Genomic DNA, 13,975 nt, shown 5'->3' on the forward strand with positions numbered 1-13,975 from the left:
CCTGAGTTTGAGGGAGTGCCTTAGCTTGAGGGTTGCCCTAGTGTGAGGGTTGCCCTAGTTTGAGGGGCTACCCTAGTTTGAGGGGCTGCCTTAGTTTGAGGTTTTGCCTTAGTTTGAGGTTTTGCCTTAGTTTGAGGTTTTGCCTTAGTTTGAGGGGTTGCCTTAGTTTGAGGGGTTGCCTCAGTTTGAGGCGTTGCATCAGTTTGAGGGGCTGCCTTAGTTTGAGGGGCTGCCTTAGTTTGAGGGGCTGCCTGAGTTTGAGGGGCTGCCTAATTTTGAGGGAGTGCATCAGTTTGAGGGAGTGCATCAGTTTGAGGGAATGCATCAGTTTGAGGGGCTGCCTTCGTTTGAGGGGCTGCCTTAGTTTGAGGGTTGCCCGAGTATGAGGGTTGCCCGAGTTTGAGGGACTGCCTTAGTTTGAGGGGTTGCCTTAGTTTGAGGGGTTGCCTTATTTTGAGGGGTTGCCTTTGTTTGAGGGAGGCCTTAGTTTGAGATGTTGCCTTAGTTTGAGGCGTTGCATTAGTTTGAGGCGTAGCATTAGTTTGAGGCGTTGCATTTGTTCTCGGAGCTGCATGAGTTTGATGTTTTGCCCGAGTTTGAGTATTACCCTCGTTTGAGGGTGCCTTCGTTGAGGGGCTGCATTAGTTTGAGGGGCTGCATTAGTTTGAGGGGCTGCATTAGTTTGAGGGGCTGCATTAGTTTGAGGGGCTGTCTTAGTTTGAGAGGCTGCATTAGATTGAGGGGTGCCTTCGATTGATCTGCTACATTAGTTTGGGGTGTTGCCTTTGTTTGAGGGGCTGCCTTAGTTTGAGGGGCTTCCTTAGTTTGAGGGGCAGCCTTAGTTTGAGGGGCTGCCTGAGTTTGAGGTGTTGCCTTAGTTTGAGGTGTTGCCTTAGTTTGACGTGTTGCCTTAGTTTGAGGGTTGCATTAGTTTGAGGGTTGCATTAGTTTGAGGGTTGCATTAGTTTGAATGTTGCATTAGGTTGAGGGTTGTATTCGTTTGACGGTTGCTTAGTTTGAGGGTTTCATTGGTTTGAGGTTTTGCCTTAGTTTGAGGTGTTGCCTTAGTTTGAGGGTTTTCTTAATTTGAGGTGTTGCCTTATTTTAAGTGGGCTGTCTTAGTTTGAGGCGTTGCCTTAGTTTGAGGTGTTGCCTTAGTTTGAGGGGTTGCATTCGTTTGAGGTGTTGCCTTAGTTTGAGGGTTTTCTTAATTTGAGGTGTTGCCTTATTTTAAGTGGGCTGTCTTAGTTTGAGCTGTTGCCTTAGTTTGAGGTGTTGCCTTAGTTTGAGGTGTTGCCTTAATTTTAGGTGTTGCCTTTGTTTGAGAGTTTCATTAGTTTGAGGTGTAGCCTTAGTTTGAGGTGTAGCCTTAGTTTGAGGTGTTGCCTTAGTTTGAGGTGTTGCCGAAGTTTGAGGTGTTGCATTAGTTTGAGGGGCTGCCTTAGTTTGAGGGGCTATCTTAGTTTGTGGGGCTGCCTTAGTTTGAGGTGTTGCCTTATTTTGAGGTGGTGCCTTATTTTGAGGGGTTGTCTTAGTTAGAGGGTTTAATTCGTTTGAGAGGTTGCAATAGTTTGAGGTTTTGCCTTAGTTTGAGGGTCTGCATTCGTTTTAGGTGTAGCTTTATTTTGAAGGTTGCCTTTGTCTGAGGCGCTGCATGAGTTTGAGGGGTTGCCTGAGATGGAGGGTCTGCCTTAGTTTGAGGTGTTGCCTTAGTTTGAGGGGTTTCTCAGTTTGAGGTGTTGCCTCAGTTTGAGGTGTTGCCTAAGTTTAAGGTGTTGCCTAAGTTTGAGGTGTTGCCTTAGTTTGAGGTGTTGCCTTAGTTTGAGGTGTTGCCTTAGTTTGTGGGCTGCCTGAGTGTGAGGGGCAGCCTTCGTGTGAGGGGCTGCCTTCGTGTGAGGGGCTTCCTGAGTGTGAGGGGCTGCCTGAGTGTGAGGGGCTGCCTGAGTTTGCGGGGCTGCCTTAGTTTGCGGGGCTGCCTTATTTTGCGGGGCTGCCTTCGTTTGAGGGGCTGCCTTAGTTTGAGGGGCTGCCTTAGTTTGAGGGGTAGCCTTAGTTTGAGGGGCAGCCTTAGTTTGAGCGGTTGCCTCAGTTGGAGTGTTTGCCTTCGTTTGTGGGGTTGCCTTCGTTTGAGGGGTTGCCTTAGTTTGAAGTGATGCCTTAGTATGAGGGGCTGCCTTCGTATGAGGGGCTGCCTTAGTATGAGGGGCAGCCTTAGTTTGTGGTGCTGCATTAATTTAAGGGCCTGCTTGAGTTTCAGGGCCTGCTTTAGTTTCAGGGCCTGCTTGAGTTTCAGGGCCTGCTTGAGTGTCAGGGGCTGTCTTCGTGAGAGGGGCTGCCTTAGTGAGAGGGGCTGCCTTAGTTTGAGGCGCTGCCTTAGTTAGAAGCGCTGCATTAGTTTTAGAATTGCCTTAGTTTGAGGGCCTGCCTTAGTTTGAGAATTGCCTTAGTTTGAGGTCTGCCTTAGTTTGAGGTCTGCCTTAGTTTGAGGGTTGCCTAGTTTGAGGGGCTGCCTTAGTTTGAGGGGCTGCCTTAGTTTGAGGGGCTGCCTTATTTTGAGGGGCTGCCTTCGTTAGAGGTGTTGCCTTCGTTTGTGGGGTTGCCTTAGTTTGAGGGGCTGCCTTAGTAGAGGGGTTGCCTTTGTTTAAGGGGTTGCCTTAGTTTGACGGAATGGCTTAGTTTGTGGGGAAGCCTTCGTTTGAGGGGCTGAATTAGTTTGAGGGGTTGCCTTAGTTTGAGGGGAGGCCTTAGTTTGTGGGGCAGCCTTAGTTTGAGGGGCTGCATCAGTATGAGGGACTGCATTAGTAGGAGGGGATTTCTTACTTTGAGGGGCTGTCTTTCTTTTAGGGGCTGTCTTTCTTTGAGGGGCTGTCTTACTTTGAGGGGCTGCCTTACTTTGAGGGGCTGTCTTAGTTTGAGGGGCTGCATTAGATTGAGGGTTGCCTTAGATTGATGTGCTACATTAGTTTGGGGTATTGCCTTTGTTTGAGGGGCTGCCTTAGTTTGAGGGGCTGCCTTAGTTTGAGCGGCTGCCTCAGTTTGAGGGGAAGACTTAGTTTGAGGGGCAGCCTTAGTTTGAGGTATTGCCTTAGTTTGAGGTGTTGCCTTAGTTTGAGGTGTTGCCTTAGATTGAGGTGTTGCCTTAGATTGAGGTGTTGCCTTCGTTTGAGGTGTTGCCTTATTTTGAGGTGTTGCCTTAGATTGAGGTGTTGCCTTAGATTGAGGTGTTGCCTTCGTTTGAGGTGTTGCCTTCGTTTGAGGTGTTGATTTCGTTTGAGGTGTTGCCTTCGTTTGAGGTGTTGCCTTCGGTTGAGATGTTGCCTTCTTTTGAGGGGCTGCCTTCGTTTGAGGGGCTGCCTTCGTTTGAGGGGCTGCCTTAGTTTGAGGTGTTGCCTTCGTAGAGGGGTTGCCTTAGTTTGATGGGTTGCCTTAGTTTGATGGGTTGCCTTAGTTTGAGGGGCTGCCTTAGTTTGAGGGGTTGCCTTAGTTTGACGGAATGGCTTAGTTTGTGGGGAAGCCTTAGTTTGAGGGGCTGCATTCGTCTGAGGGGCTGCATTCGTCTGAGGGGCTGCAGTCGTCTGAGGGGCTGCAGTCGACTGAGGGGCTGCAGTCGTCTGAGGGGCAGCCTCAGTCTGAGGGGCAGCCTTAGTCTGAGGGGCTGCATTCGTCTGAGGGGCTGCATTAGTCTGAGGGGCTGCATTAGTCTGAGGGGCTGCATTAGTATGAGGGTCTGCATTACTTTGAGGGGCTGCATTAGTTTGAGTGTTTGTTTAGTTTGAGGGTTTGTTTAGTTTGAGGGATGCCTTAATTTCAGGGTTGCCTTAGTTTGAGGGATGCCTTATGTTGAGGGATGCCTTAGTATGAGTGTTGCCTTAGTTTGAGTGTTGCCTTAGTTTGAGTGTTGCCTCAGTTTCAGGCGTTGCATTAGTTTGAGGCGTTGCATTAGTTTGAGGCGTTGCTTTGGTTTGAGGGGCTGCCTTAGTTTGAGGGGCTGCCTGAGTTTGAGGGAGTGCCTTAGCTTGAGGGTTGCCCTAGTGTGAGGGTTGCCCTAGTTTGAGGGGCTACCCTAGTTTGAGGGGCTGCCTTAGTTTGAGGTTTTGCCTTAGTTTGAGGTTTTGCCTTAGTTTGAGGTTTTGCCTTAGTTTGAGGGGTTGCCTCAGTTTGAGGCGTTGCATCAGTTTGAGGCGTTGCATCAGTTTGAGGGGCTGCCTTAGTTTGAGGGGCTGCCTTAGTTTGAGGGGCTGCCTGAGTTTGAGGGGCTGCCTAATTTTGAGGGAGTGCATCAGTTTGAGGGAGTGCATCAGTTTGAGGGAATGCATCAGTTTGAGGGGCTGCCTTCGTTTGAGGGGCTGCCTTAGTTTGAGGGTTGCCCGAGTATGAGGGTTGCCCGAGTTTGAGGGACTGCCTTAGTTTGAGGGGTTGCCTTAGTTTGAGGGGTTGCCTTATTTTGAGGGGTTGCCTTTGTTTGAGGGAGGCCTTAGTTTGAGATGTTGCCTTAGTTTGAGGCGTTGCATTAGTTTGAGGCGTAGCATTAGTTTGAGGCGTTGCATTTGTTCTCGGAGCTGCATGAGTTTGATGTTTTGCCCGAGTTTGAGTATTACCCTCGTTTGAGGGTGCCTTCGTTGAGGGGCTGCATTAGTTTGAGGGGCTGCCTTAGTTTGACGGAATGGCTTAGTTTGTGGGGAAGCCTTAGTTTGAGGGGCTGCATTCGTCTGAGGGGCTGCATTCGTCTGAGGGGCTGCAGTCGTCTGAGGGGCTGCAGTCGACTGAGGGGCTGCAGTCGTCTGAGGGGCAGCCTCAGTCTGAGGGGCAGCCTTAGTCTGAGGGGCTGCATTCGTCTGAGGGGCTGCATTAGTCTGAGGGGCTGCATTAGTCTGAGGGGCTGCATTAGTATGAGGGTCTGCATTACTTTGAGGGGCTGCATTAGTTTGAGTGTTTGTTTAGTTTGAGGTTTGTTTAGTTTGAGGGATGCCTTAATTTCAGGGTTGCCTTAGTTTGAGGGATGCCTTATGTTGAGGGATGCCTTAGTATGAGTGTTGCCTTAGTTTGAGTGTTGCCTTAGTTTGAGTGTTGCCTCAGTTTCAGGCGTTGCATTAGTTTGAGGCGTTGCATTAGTTTGAGGCGTTGCTTTGGTTTGAGGGGCTGCCTTAGTTTGAGGGGCTGCCTGAGTTTGAGGGAGTGCCTTAGTTTGAGGGTTGCCCTAGTGTGAGGGTTGCCCTAGTTTGAGGGGCTACCCTAGTTTGAGGGGCTGCCTTAGTTTGAGGTTTTGCCTTAGTTTGAGGTTTTGCCTTAGTTTGAGGTTTTGCCTTAGTTTGAGGGGTTGCCTTAGTTTGAGGGGTTGCCTCAGTTTGAGGCGTTGCATCAGTTTGAGGGGCTGCCTTAGTTTGAGGGGCTGCCTTAGTTTGAGGGGCTGCCTGAGTTTGAGGGGCTGCCTAATTTTGAGGGAGTGCATCAGTTTGAGGGAGTGCATCAGTTTGAGGGAATGCATCAGTTTGAGGGGCTGCCTTCGTTTGAGGGGCTGCCTTAGTTTGAGGGTTGCCCGAGTATGAGGGTTGCCCGAGTTTGAGGGACTGCCTTAGTTTGAGGGGTTGCCTTAGTTTGAGGGGTTGCCTTATTTTGAGGGGTTGCCTTAGTTTGAGGGTAGCCTTAGTTTGAGGGAGGCCTTAGTTTGAGATGTTGCCTTAGTTTGAGGCGTTGCATTAGTTTGAGGCGTAGCATTAGTTTGAGGCGTTGCATTTGTTCTCGGAGCTGCATGAGTTTGATGTTTTGCCCGAGTTTGAGTATTACCCTCGTTTGAGGGTGCCTTCGTTGAGGGGCTGCATTAGTTTGAGGGGCTGCATTAGTTTGAGGGGCTGCATTAGTTTGAGGGGCTGTCTTAGTTTGAGGGGCTGCATTAGATTGAGGGGTGCCTTCGATTGATGTGCTACATTAGTTTGGGGTGTTGCCTTTGTTTGAGGGGCTGCCTTAGTTTGAGGGGCTTCCTTAGTTTGAGGGGCAGCCTTAGTTTGAGGGGCTGCCTGAGTTTGAGGTGTTGCCTTAGTTTGAGGTGTTGCCTTAGTTTGACGTGTTGCCTGAGTTTGAGGTGTTGCCTTCGTTTGAGGGGCTGCCTTCGTTTGTGGGGCTGTCTTCGTTTGAGGGGCTGACCTTAGTTTGAGGGGATGCCTTAGTTTGTGGGGATGCCTTAGTTTGAGGAGCTGCCTTAGTTTGAGGTGTTGCCTTAGTAGAGGGGTGCCTTAGCAGAGGGGTTGCCTTAGTTTGAGGGGTTGCATTAGTTTGAGGGGTTGCCTTTGTTTGACAGAATGGATTAGTTTGAGTGGATGCCTTATTTTGAGGAGTTGCCTTAGTTTGAGGGTTGCCTAAGTTTGTGGGCCTGACTTAGTTTAAGGAGTTGCCTGAGTTTGAGGGGCTGCCTTAATTTGAGTGGATGCCTTAGTTTGAGGGGTTGCCTTAGTTTGAGGGGTTGCCTCAGTTTGAGGGCCTGCCTCAGTTTAAGCAGTTGCCTTAGTTTGAGGGTTGCCTTAGTTTGATGGTTGCCTTAGTTTGATGGTTGCGTTAGTTTGAGGGCCTGCCTTAGCTTGAGGTGTTGAATTAGTTTGAGGCACTGCCTGAGTTTGAGGGTTACCTTAGTTTGAGTGGTTGCCTTCCTTTGAGTGTTGACTTAGTTTGTGAGCCTGCCTTAGTTTGCGGGGTTGCATTAGTTTGAGGATTGCATTAGTTTGAGTGGTTGCCTTAGTTTGAGCGTTGCCTTAGTTTGACTGTTGCCTTCGTTTGAGTGTGGCCTTAGTTTGAGGCATTGCATTAGTTTGAGGCGTTGCATTAGTTTGATGCGTTGCATTAGTTTGAGGCGTTGCCTTAGTTTGAAGGGCTGCCTGAGTTTGAGGGAGTGCCTTAGTTTGAGGGAGTGCCTTAGTTTGAGGGAGTGCCTTAGTTTGAGGGGCTGCCTTAGTTTGAGGTGCTTCCTGAGTTTGAGGGAGTGCATTAGTTTGAGGGAGTGAATTAGTTTGAGGGGCTGCCTTAGTTTGAAGGTCTGCCTTAATTTGAGTGGATGCCTTAGTTTGAGGGGTTGCCTTAGTTTGAGGGGTTGCCTCAGTTTGAGGGCCTGCCTCAGTTTAAGGAGTTGCCTTAGTTTGAGGGTTGCCTTAGTTTGAGGGGGTGCCTTAGTTTGATGGTTGCCTGAGTTTGATGATTGCATTACTTTGAGGGCCTGCCTTGGCTTGAGGTGCTGCATTAGTTTGAGGCACTGCCTGAGTTTGAGGGTTTTCTTAATTTGAGGTGTTGCCTTATTTTAAGTGGGCTGTCTTAGTTTGAGGCGTTGCCTTAGATTGAGGTGTTGCCTTAGTTTGAGGGGTTGCATTCGTTTGAGGTGTTGCCTTAGTTTGAGGGTTTTCTTAATTTGAGGTGTTGCCTTATTTTAAGTGGGCTGTCTTAGTTTGAGCTGTTGCCTTAGTTTGAGGTGTTGCCTTAGTTTGAGGTGTTGCCTTAGTTTGAGGTGTTGCCTTAATTTTAGGTGTTGCCTTTGTTTGAGGGTTTCATTAGTTTGAGGTGTAGCCTTAGTTTGAGGTGTAGCCTTAGTTTGAGGTGTTGCCTTAGTTTGAGGTGTTGCCGAAGTTTGAGGTGTTGCATTAGTTTGAGGGGCTGCCTTAGTTTGAGGGGCTATCTTAGTTTGTGGGGCTGCCTTAGTTTGAGGTGTTGCCTTATTTTGAGGTGTTGCCTTATTTTGAGGGGTTGTCTTAGTTAGAGGGTTTAATTCGTTTGAGAGGTTGCAATAGTTTGAGGTTTTGCCTTAGTTTGAGGGTCTGCATTCGTTTTAGGTGTAGCTTTATTTTGAAGGTTGCCTTTGTCTGAGGCGCTGCATGAGTTTGAGGGGTTGCCTGAGATGGAGGGTCTGCCTTAGTTTGAGGTGTTGCCTTAGTTTGAGGGGTTTCTCAGTTTGAGGTGTTGCCTCAGTTTGAGGTGTTGCCTAAGTTTAAGGTGTTGCCGAAGTTTGAGGTGTTGCCTTAGTTTGAGGTGTTGCCTTAGTTTGTGGGCTTCCTGAGTGTGAGGGGCTGCCTGAGTGTGAGGGGCTGCCTGAGTTTGCGGGGCTGCCTTAGTTTGCGGGGCTGCCTTATTTTGCGGGGCTGCCTTAGTTTGAGGGGCTGCCTTAGTTTGAGGGGTAGCCTTAGTTTGAGGGGCAGCCTTAGTTTGAGCGGTTGCCTCAGTTGGAGTGTTTGCCTTCGTTTGTGGGGTTGCCTTCGTTTGAGGGGTTGCCTTAGTTTGAAGTGATGCCTTAGTATGAGGGGCTGCCTTCGTATGAGGGGCTGCCTTAGTATGAGGGGCAGCCTCAGTTTGTGGTGCTGCATTAATTTAAGGGCCTGCTTGAGTTTCAGGGCCTGCTTTAGTTTCAGGGCCTGCTTGAGTTTCAGGGCCTGCTTGAGTGTCAGGGGCTGCCTTCGTGAGAGGGGCTGCCTTAGTGAGAGGGGCTGCCTTGGTTTGAGGCGCTGCCTTAGTTAGAAGTGCTGCATTAGTTTTAGAATTGCCTTAGTTTGAGGGCCTGCCTTAGTTTGAGAATTGCCTTAGTTTGAGGTCTGCCTTAGTTTGAGGTCTGCCTTAGTTTGAGGGTTGCCTAGTTTGAGGGGCTGCCTTAGTTTGAGGGGCTGCCTTATTTTGAGGGGCTGCCTTCGTTAGAGGTGTTGCCTTCGTTTGTGGGGTTGCCTTAGTTTGAGGGGCTGCCTTAGTAGAGGGGTTGCCTTTGTTTAAGGGGTTGCCTTAGTTTGACGGAATGGCTTAGTTTGTGGGGAAGCCTTCGTTTGAGGGGCTGAATTAGTTTGAGGGGTTGCCTTAGTTTGAGGGGAGGCCTTAGTTTGTGGGGCAGCCTTAGTTTGAGGGGCTGCATCAGTATGAGGGACTGCATTAGTAGGAGGGGATGTCTTACTTTGAGGGGCTGTCTTTCTTTAAGGGGCTGTCTTTCTTTGAGGGGCTGTCTTACTTTGAGGGGCTGCCTTACTTTGAGGGGCTGTCTTAGTTTGAGGGGCTGCATTAGATTGAGGGTTGCCTTAGATTGATGTGCTACATTAGTTTGGGGTATTGCCTTTGTTTGAGGGGCTGCCTTAGTTTGAGGGGCTGCCTTAGTTTGAGGGGCTGCCTTAGTTTGAGCGGCTGCCTCAGTTTGAGGGGAAGACTTAGTTTGAGGGGCAGCCTTAGTTTGAGGTATTGCCTTAGTTTGAGGTGTTGCCTTAGTTTGAGGTGTTGCCTTAGATTGAGGTGTTGCCTTAGATTGAGGTGTTGCCTTCGTTTGAGGTGTTGCCTTATTTTGAGGTGTTGCCTTAGATTGAGGTGTTGCCTTAGATTGAGGTGTTGCCTTCGTTTGAGGTGTTGCCTTCGTTTGAGGTGTTGATTTCGTTTGAGGTGTTGCCTTCGTTTGAGGTGTTGCCTTCGGTTGAGATGTTGCCTTCTTTTGAGGGGCTGCCTTCGTTTGAGGGGCTGCCTTCGTTTGAGGGGCTGCCTTAGTTTGATGTGTTGCCTTCGTAGAGGGGTTGCCTTAGTTTGATGGGTTGCCTTAGTTTGATGGGTTGCCTTAGTTTGAGGGGCTGCCTTAGTTTGAGGGGTTGCCTTAGTTTGACGGAATGGCTTAGTTTGTGGGGAAGCCTTAGTTTGAGGGGCTGCATTCGTCTGAGGGGCTGCATTCGTCTGAGGGGCTGCAGTCGTCTGAGGGGCTGCAGTCGACTGAGGGGCTGCATTCGTCTGAGGGGCTGCATTCGTCTGAGGGGCTGCAGTCGTCTGAGGGGCTGCAGTCGACTGAGGGGCTGCAGTCATCTGAGGGGCAGCCTCAGTCAGAGGGGCAGCCTTAGTCTGAGGGGCTGCATTCGTCTGAGGGGCTGCATTAGTCTGAGGGGCTGCATTAGTCTGAGGGGCTGCATTAGTATGAGGGTCTGCATTACTTTGAGGGGCTGCATTAGTTTGAGTGTTTGTTTAGTTTGAGGGTTTGTTTAGTTTGAGGGATGCCTTAGTTTCAGGGTTGCCTTAGTTTGAGGGATGCCTTATGTTGAGGGATGCCTTAGTATCAGTGTTGCCTTAGTTTGAGTGTTGCCTTAGTTTGAGTGTTGCCTCAGTTTCAGGCGTTGCATTAGTTTGAGGCGTTGCATTAGTTTGAGGCGTTGCTTTGGTTTGAGGGGCTGCCTTAGTTTGAGGGGCTGCCTGAGTTTGAGGGAGTGCCTTAGTTTGAGGGTTGCCCTAGTGTGAGGGTTGCCCTAGTTTGAGGGGCTACCCTAGTTTGAGGGGCTGCCTTAGTTTGAGGTTTTGCCTTAGTTTGAGGTTTTGCCTTAGTTTGACAGAATGGATTAGTTTGAGTGGATGCCTTATTTTGAGGAGTTGCCTTAGTTTGAGGGTTGCCTATGTTTGTGGGCCTGACTTAGTTTAAGGAGTTGCCTGAGTTTGAGGGGCTGCCTTAATTTGAGTGGATGCCTTAGTTTGAGGGGTTGCCTTAGTTTGAGGGGTTGCCTCAGTTTGAGGGCCTGCCTCAGTTTAAGCAGTTGCCTTAGTTTGAGGGTTGCCTTAGTTTGATGGTTGCCTTAGTTTGATGGTTGCGTTAGTTTGAGGGCCTGCCTTAGCTTGAGGTGTTGCATTAGTTTGAGGCACTGCCTGAGTTTGAGGGTTACCTTAGTTTGAGTGGTTGCCTTCCTTTGAGTGTTGACTTAGTTTGTGAGCCTGCCTTAGTTTGCGGGGTTGCATTAGTTTGAGGATTGCATTAGTTTGAGTGGTTGCCTTAGTTTGAGCGTTGCCTTAGTTTGACTGTTGCCTTCGTTTGAGTGTGGCCTTAGTTTGAGGCATTGCATTAGTTTGAGGCGTTGCATTAGTTTGAGGGGTTGCATTAGTTTGAGGCGTTGCCTTAGTTTGAAGGGCTGCCTGAGTTTGAGGGAGTGCCTTAGTTTGAGGGAGTGCCTTAGTTTGAGGGAGTGCCTTAGTTTGAGAGGCTGCCTTAGTTTGAGGTGCTTCCTGAGTTTGAGGGAGTGCATTAGTTTGAGGGAGTGAATTAGTTTGAGGGGCTGCCTTAGTTTGAAGGTCTGCCTTAATTTGAGTGGATGCCTTAGTTTGAGGGGTTGCCTTAGTTTGAGGCGTTGCCTCAGTTTGAGGGCCTGCCTCAGTTTAAGGAGTTGCCTTAGTTTGAGGGTTGCCTTAGTTTGAGGGGGTGCCTTAGTTTGATGGTTGCCTGAGTTTGATGATTGCATTACTTTGAGGGCCTGCCTTGGCTTGAGGTGCTGCATTAGTTTGAGGCACTGCCTGAGTTTGAGGGTTACCTTAGTTTGAGTGGTTGCCTTCCTTTGAGTGTTGACTTAGTTTGTGAGCCTGCCTTAGTTTGCGGGGTTGCATTAGCTTGAGGATTGCATTAGTTTGAGTGGTTGCCTTAGTTTGAGCGTTTCCTTAGTTTGACTGTTGCCTTTGTTTGAGTGTGGCCTTAGTTTGAGGCATTGCATTAGTTTGAGGCGTTGCATTAGTTTGAGGCGTTGCATTAGTTTGAGGCGTTGCCTTAGTTTGAAGGGCTGCCTGAGTTTGAGGGAGTGCCTTAGTTTGAGGGAGTGCCTTAGTTTGAGGGAGTGCCTTAGTTTGAGGGGCGGCCTTAGTTTGAGGTGCTTCCTGAGTTTGAGGGAGTGCATTAGTTTGAGGGAGTGAATTAGTTTGAGGGTCTGCCTTAGTTTGAGGGTCTGCCTTAATTTGAGTGGATGCCTTAGTTTGAGGGGTTGCCTTAGTTTGAGGGGTTGCCTCAGTTTGAGGGCCTGCCTCAGTTTAAGGAGTTGCCTTAGTTTGAGGGTTGCCTTAGTTTGAGGGGGTGCCTTAGTTTGATGGTTGCCTGAGTTTCATGGTTGCATTCGTTTGTGTGCCTGCCTCAGCTTGAGGTGTTGCATTAGTTTGAGGCACTGCCTGAGTTTGAGGGTTACCTCAGTTTAAGGAGTTGCCTTAGTTTGAGGGTTGCCTTAGTTTGAGGGGGTGCCTTAGTTTGATGGTTGCCTGAGTTTGATGATTGCATTACTTTGAGGGCCTGCCTTGGCTTGAGGTGCTGCATTAGTTTGAGGCACTGCCTGAGTTTGAGGGTTACCTTAGTTTGAGTGGTTGCCTTCCTTTGAGTGTTGACTTAGTTTGTGAGCCTGCCTTAGTTTGCGGGGTTGCATTAGTTTGAGGATTGCATTAGTTTGAGTGGTTGCCTTAGTTTGACTGTTGCCTTCGTTTGAGTGTGGCCTTAGTTTGAGGCATTGCATTAGTTTGAGTGGTTGCCTTAGTTTGAGCGTTTCCTTAGTTTGACTGTTGCCTTCGTTTGAGTGTGGCCTTAGTTTGAGGCATTGCATTAGTTTGAGGCGTTGCATTAGTTTGAGGCGTTGCATTAGTTTGAGGCGTTGCCTTAGTTTGAAGGGCTGCCTGAGTTTGAGGGAGTGCCTTAGTTTGAGGGAGTGCCTTAGTTTGAGGGAGTGCCTTAGTTTGAGGGGCTGCCTTAGTTTGAGGTGCTTCCTGAGTTTGAGGGAGTGCATTAGTTTGAGGGAGTGAATTAGTTTGAGGGGCTGCCTTAGTTTGAGGGTCTGCCTTAATTTGAGTGGATGCCTTAGTTTGAGGGGTTGCCTTAGTTTGAGGGGTTGCCTCAGTTTGAGGGCCTGCCTCAGTTTAAGGAGTTGCCTTAGTTTGAGGGTTGCCTTAGTTTGAGGGGGTGCCTTAGTTTGATGGTTGCCTGAGTTTGATGGTTGCATTCGTTTGAGTGCCTGCCTCAGCTTGAGGTGTTGCATTAGTTTGAGGCACTGCCTGAGTTTGAGGGTTACCTTAGTTTGAGGGGTTGCCTTCGTTTGAGTGTTGACTTAGTTTGTGTGCCTGCCTTAGTTTGCGGGGTTGCATTAGTTTGAGGATTGCATTAGTTTGAGTGGTTGCCTTAGTTTGAGCGTTGCCTTAGTTTGACTGTTGCCTTAGTTTGAGTGTGGCCTTAGTTTGAGGCGTTGCATTAGTTTCAGGCGTTGCCTTAGTTTGAGGGGCTGCCTGAGTTTGAGGGAGTGCCTTAGTTTGAGGGAGTGCCTTAGTTTGAGTGAGTGCCTTAGTTTGAGGGGCTGCCTTAGTTTGAGGTGCTTCCTGAGTTTGAGGGAGTGCATTAGTTTGAGGGAGTGCATTAGTTTGAGTGGTTGCCTTAATTTGAGGGGCTGCCTTAGTTTGCAGGGCCGCCTTAGTTTGAGGGTTGCCCTAGTTTGAGGGTTGCCCAAGTTTGATGGTTGCCCTAGTTTGAGGGTTGCCCTGGTTTGAGGGTTGCCTTCGTGTGAGGGTTGCCCTAATTTGAGGGTTGCCTTAGTTTGAGGTGTAGCCTTAGTTTGAGGTGCTGCCTTTGTTTGAGGCACTGCCTGAGATTGACGGTTGCCTCATTATTAGGGATTGCCTTAGTATGAAGGATTGCCTTAGTATGAGGGATTGCCTGAGACTGAGGGATTGCCTTAGATTGAGGGGATACCTTATTTTGAGGAACTGCCTTAGTTTGAGGGGCTGCCTTAGTTTGAGTGGATGCCTTATTTTGAGGAGTTGCCTTAGTTTGAGGGTTGCCAAAGTTTGCGGGCCTGCCTTAGTTTAAGGAGTTGCCTGAGTTTGAGGGGCTGCCTTAATTTGAGTGGATGCCTTAGTTTGAGGGGTTGCCTTAGTTTGAGGGGTTGCCTCAGTTTGAGGGCCTGCCTCAGTTTAAGGAGTTGCCTTAGTTTGAGGGGGTGCCTTAGTTTCATGGTTGCCTGAGTTTGATGGTTGCATTAGTTTGAGGGTTGCCTTAGCTTGAGGTGTTGCATTAGTTTGAGGCACTGCCTGAGTTTGAGGGTTACCTTAGTTTGAGGGGTTGCCTTCGTTTGAGTGTTGACTTAGTTTGTGAGCCTGCCTTAGTTTGCGGGGTTGCATTAGTTTGAGGATTGCATTAGTTTGAGTGGTTGCCTTAGTTTGAGCGTTGCCTTAGTTTGACTGTTGCCTTAGTTTGAGTGTGGCCTTAGTTTGAGGCGTT

The sequence above is a fragment of the Heterodontus francisci genome, unplaced genomic scaffold (genome assembly GCF_036365525.1).
Source record: "Heterodontus francisci isolate sHetFra1 unplaced genomic scaffold, sHetFra1.hap1 HAP1_SCAFFOLD_84, whole genome shotgun sequence".
NCBI classification, from domain to species: domain Eukaryota; kingdom Metazoa; phylum Chordata; class Chondrichthyes; order Heterodontiformes; family Heterodontidae; genus Heterodontus; species Heterodontus francisci.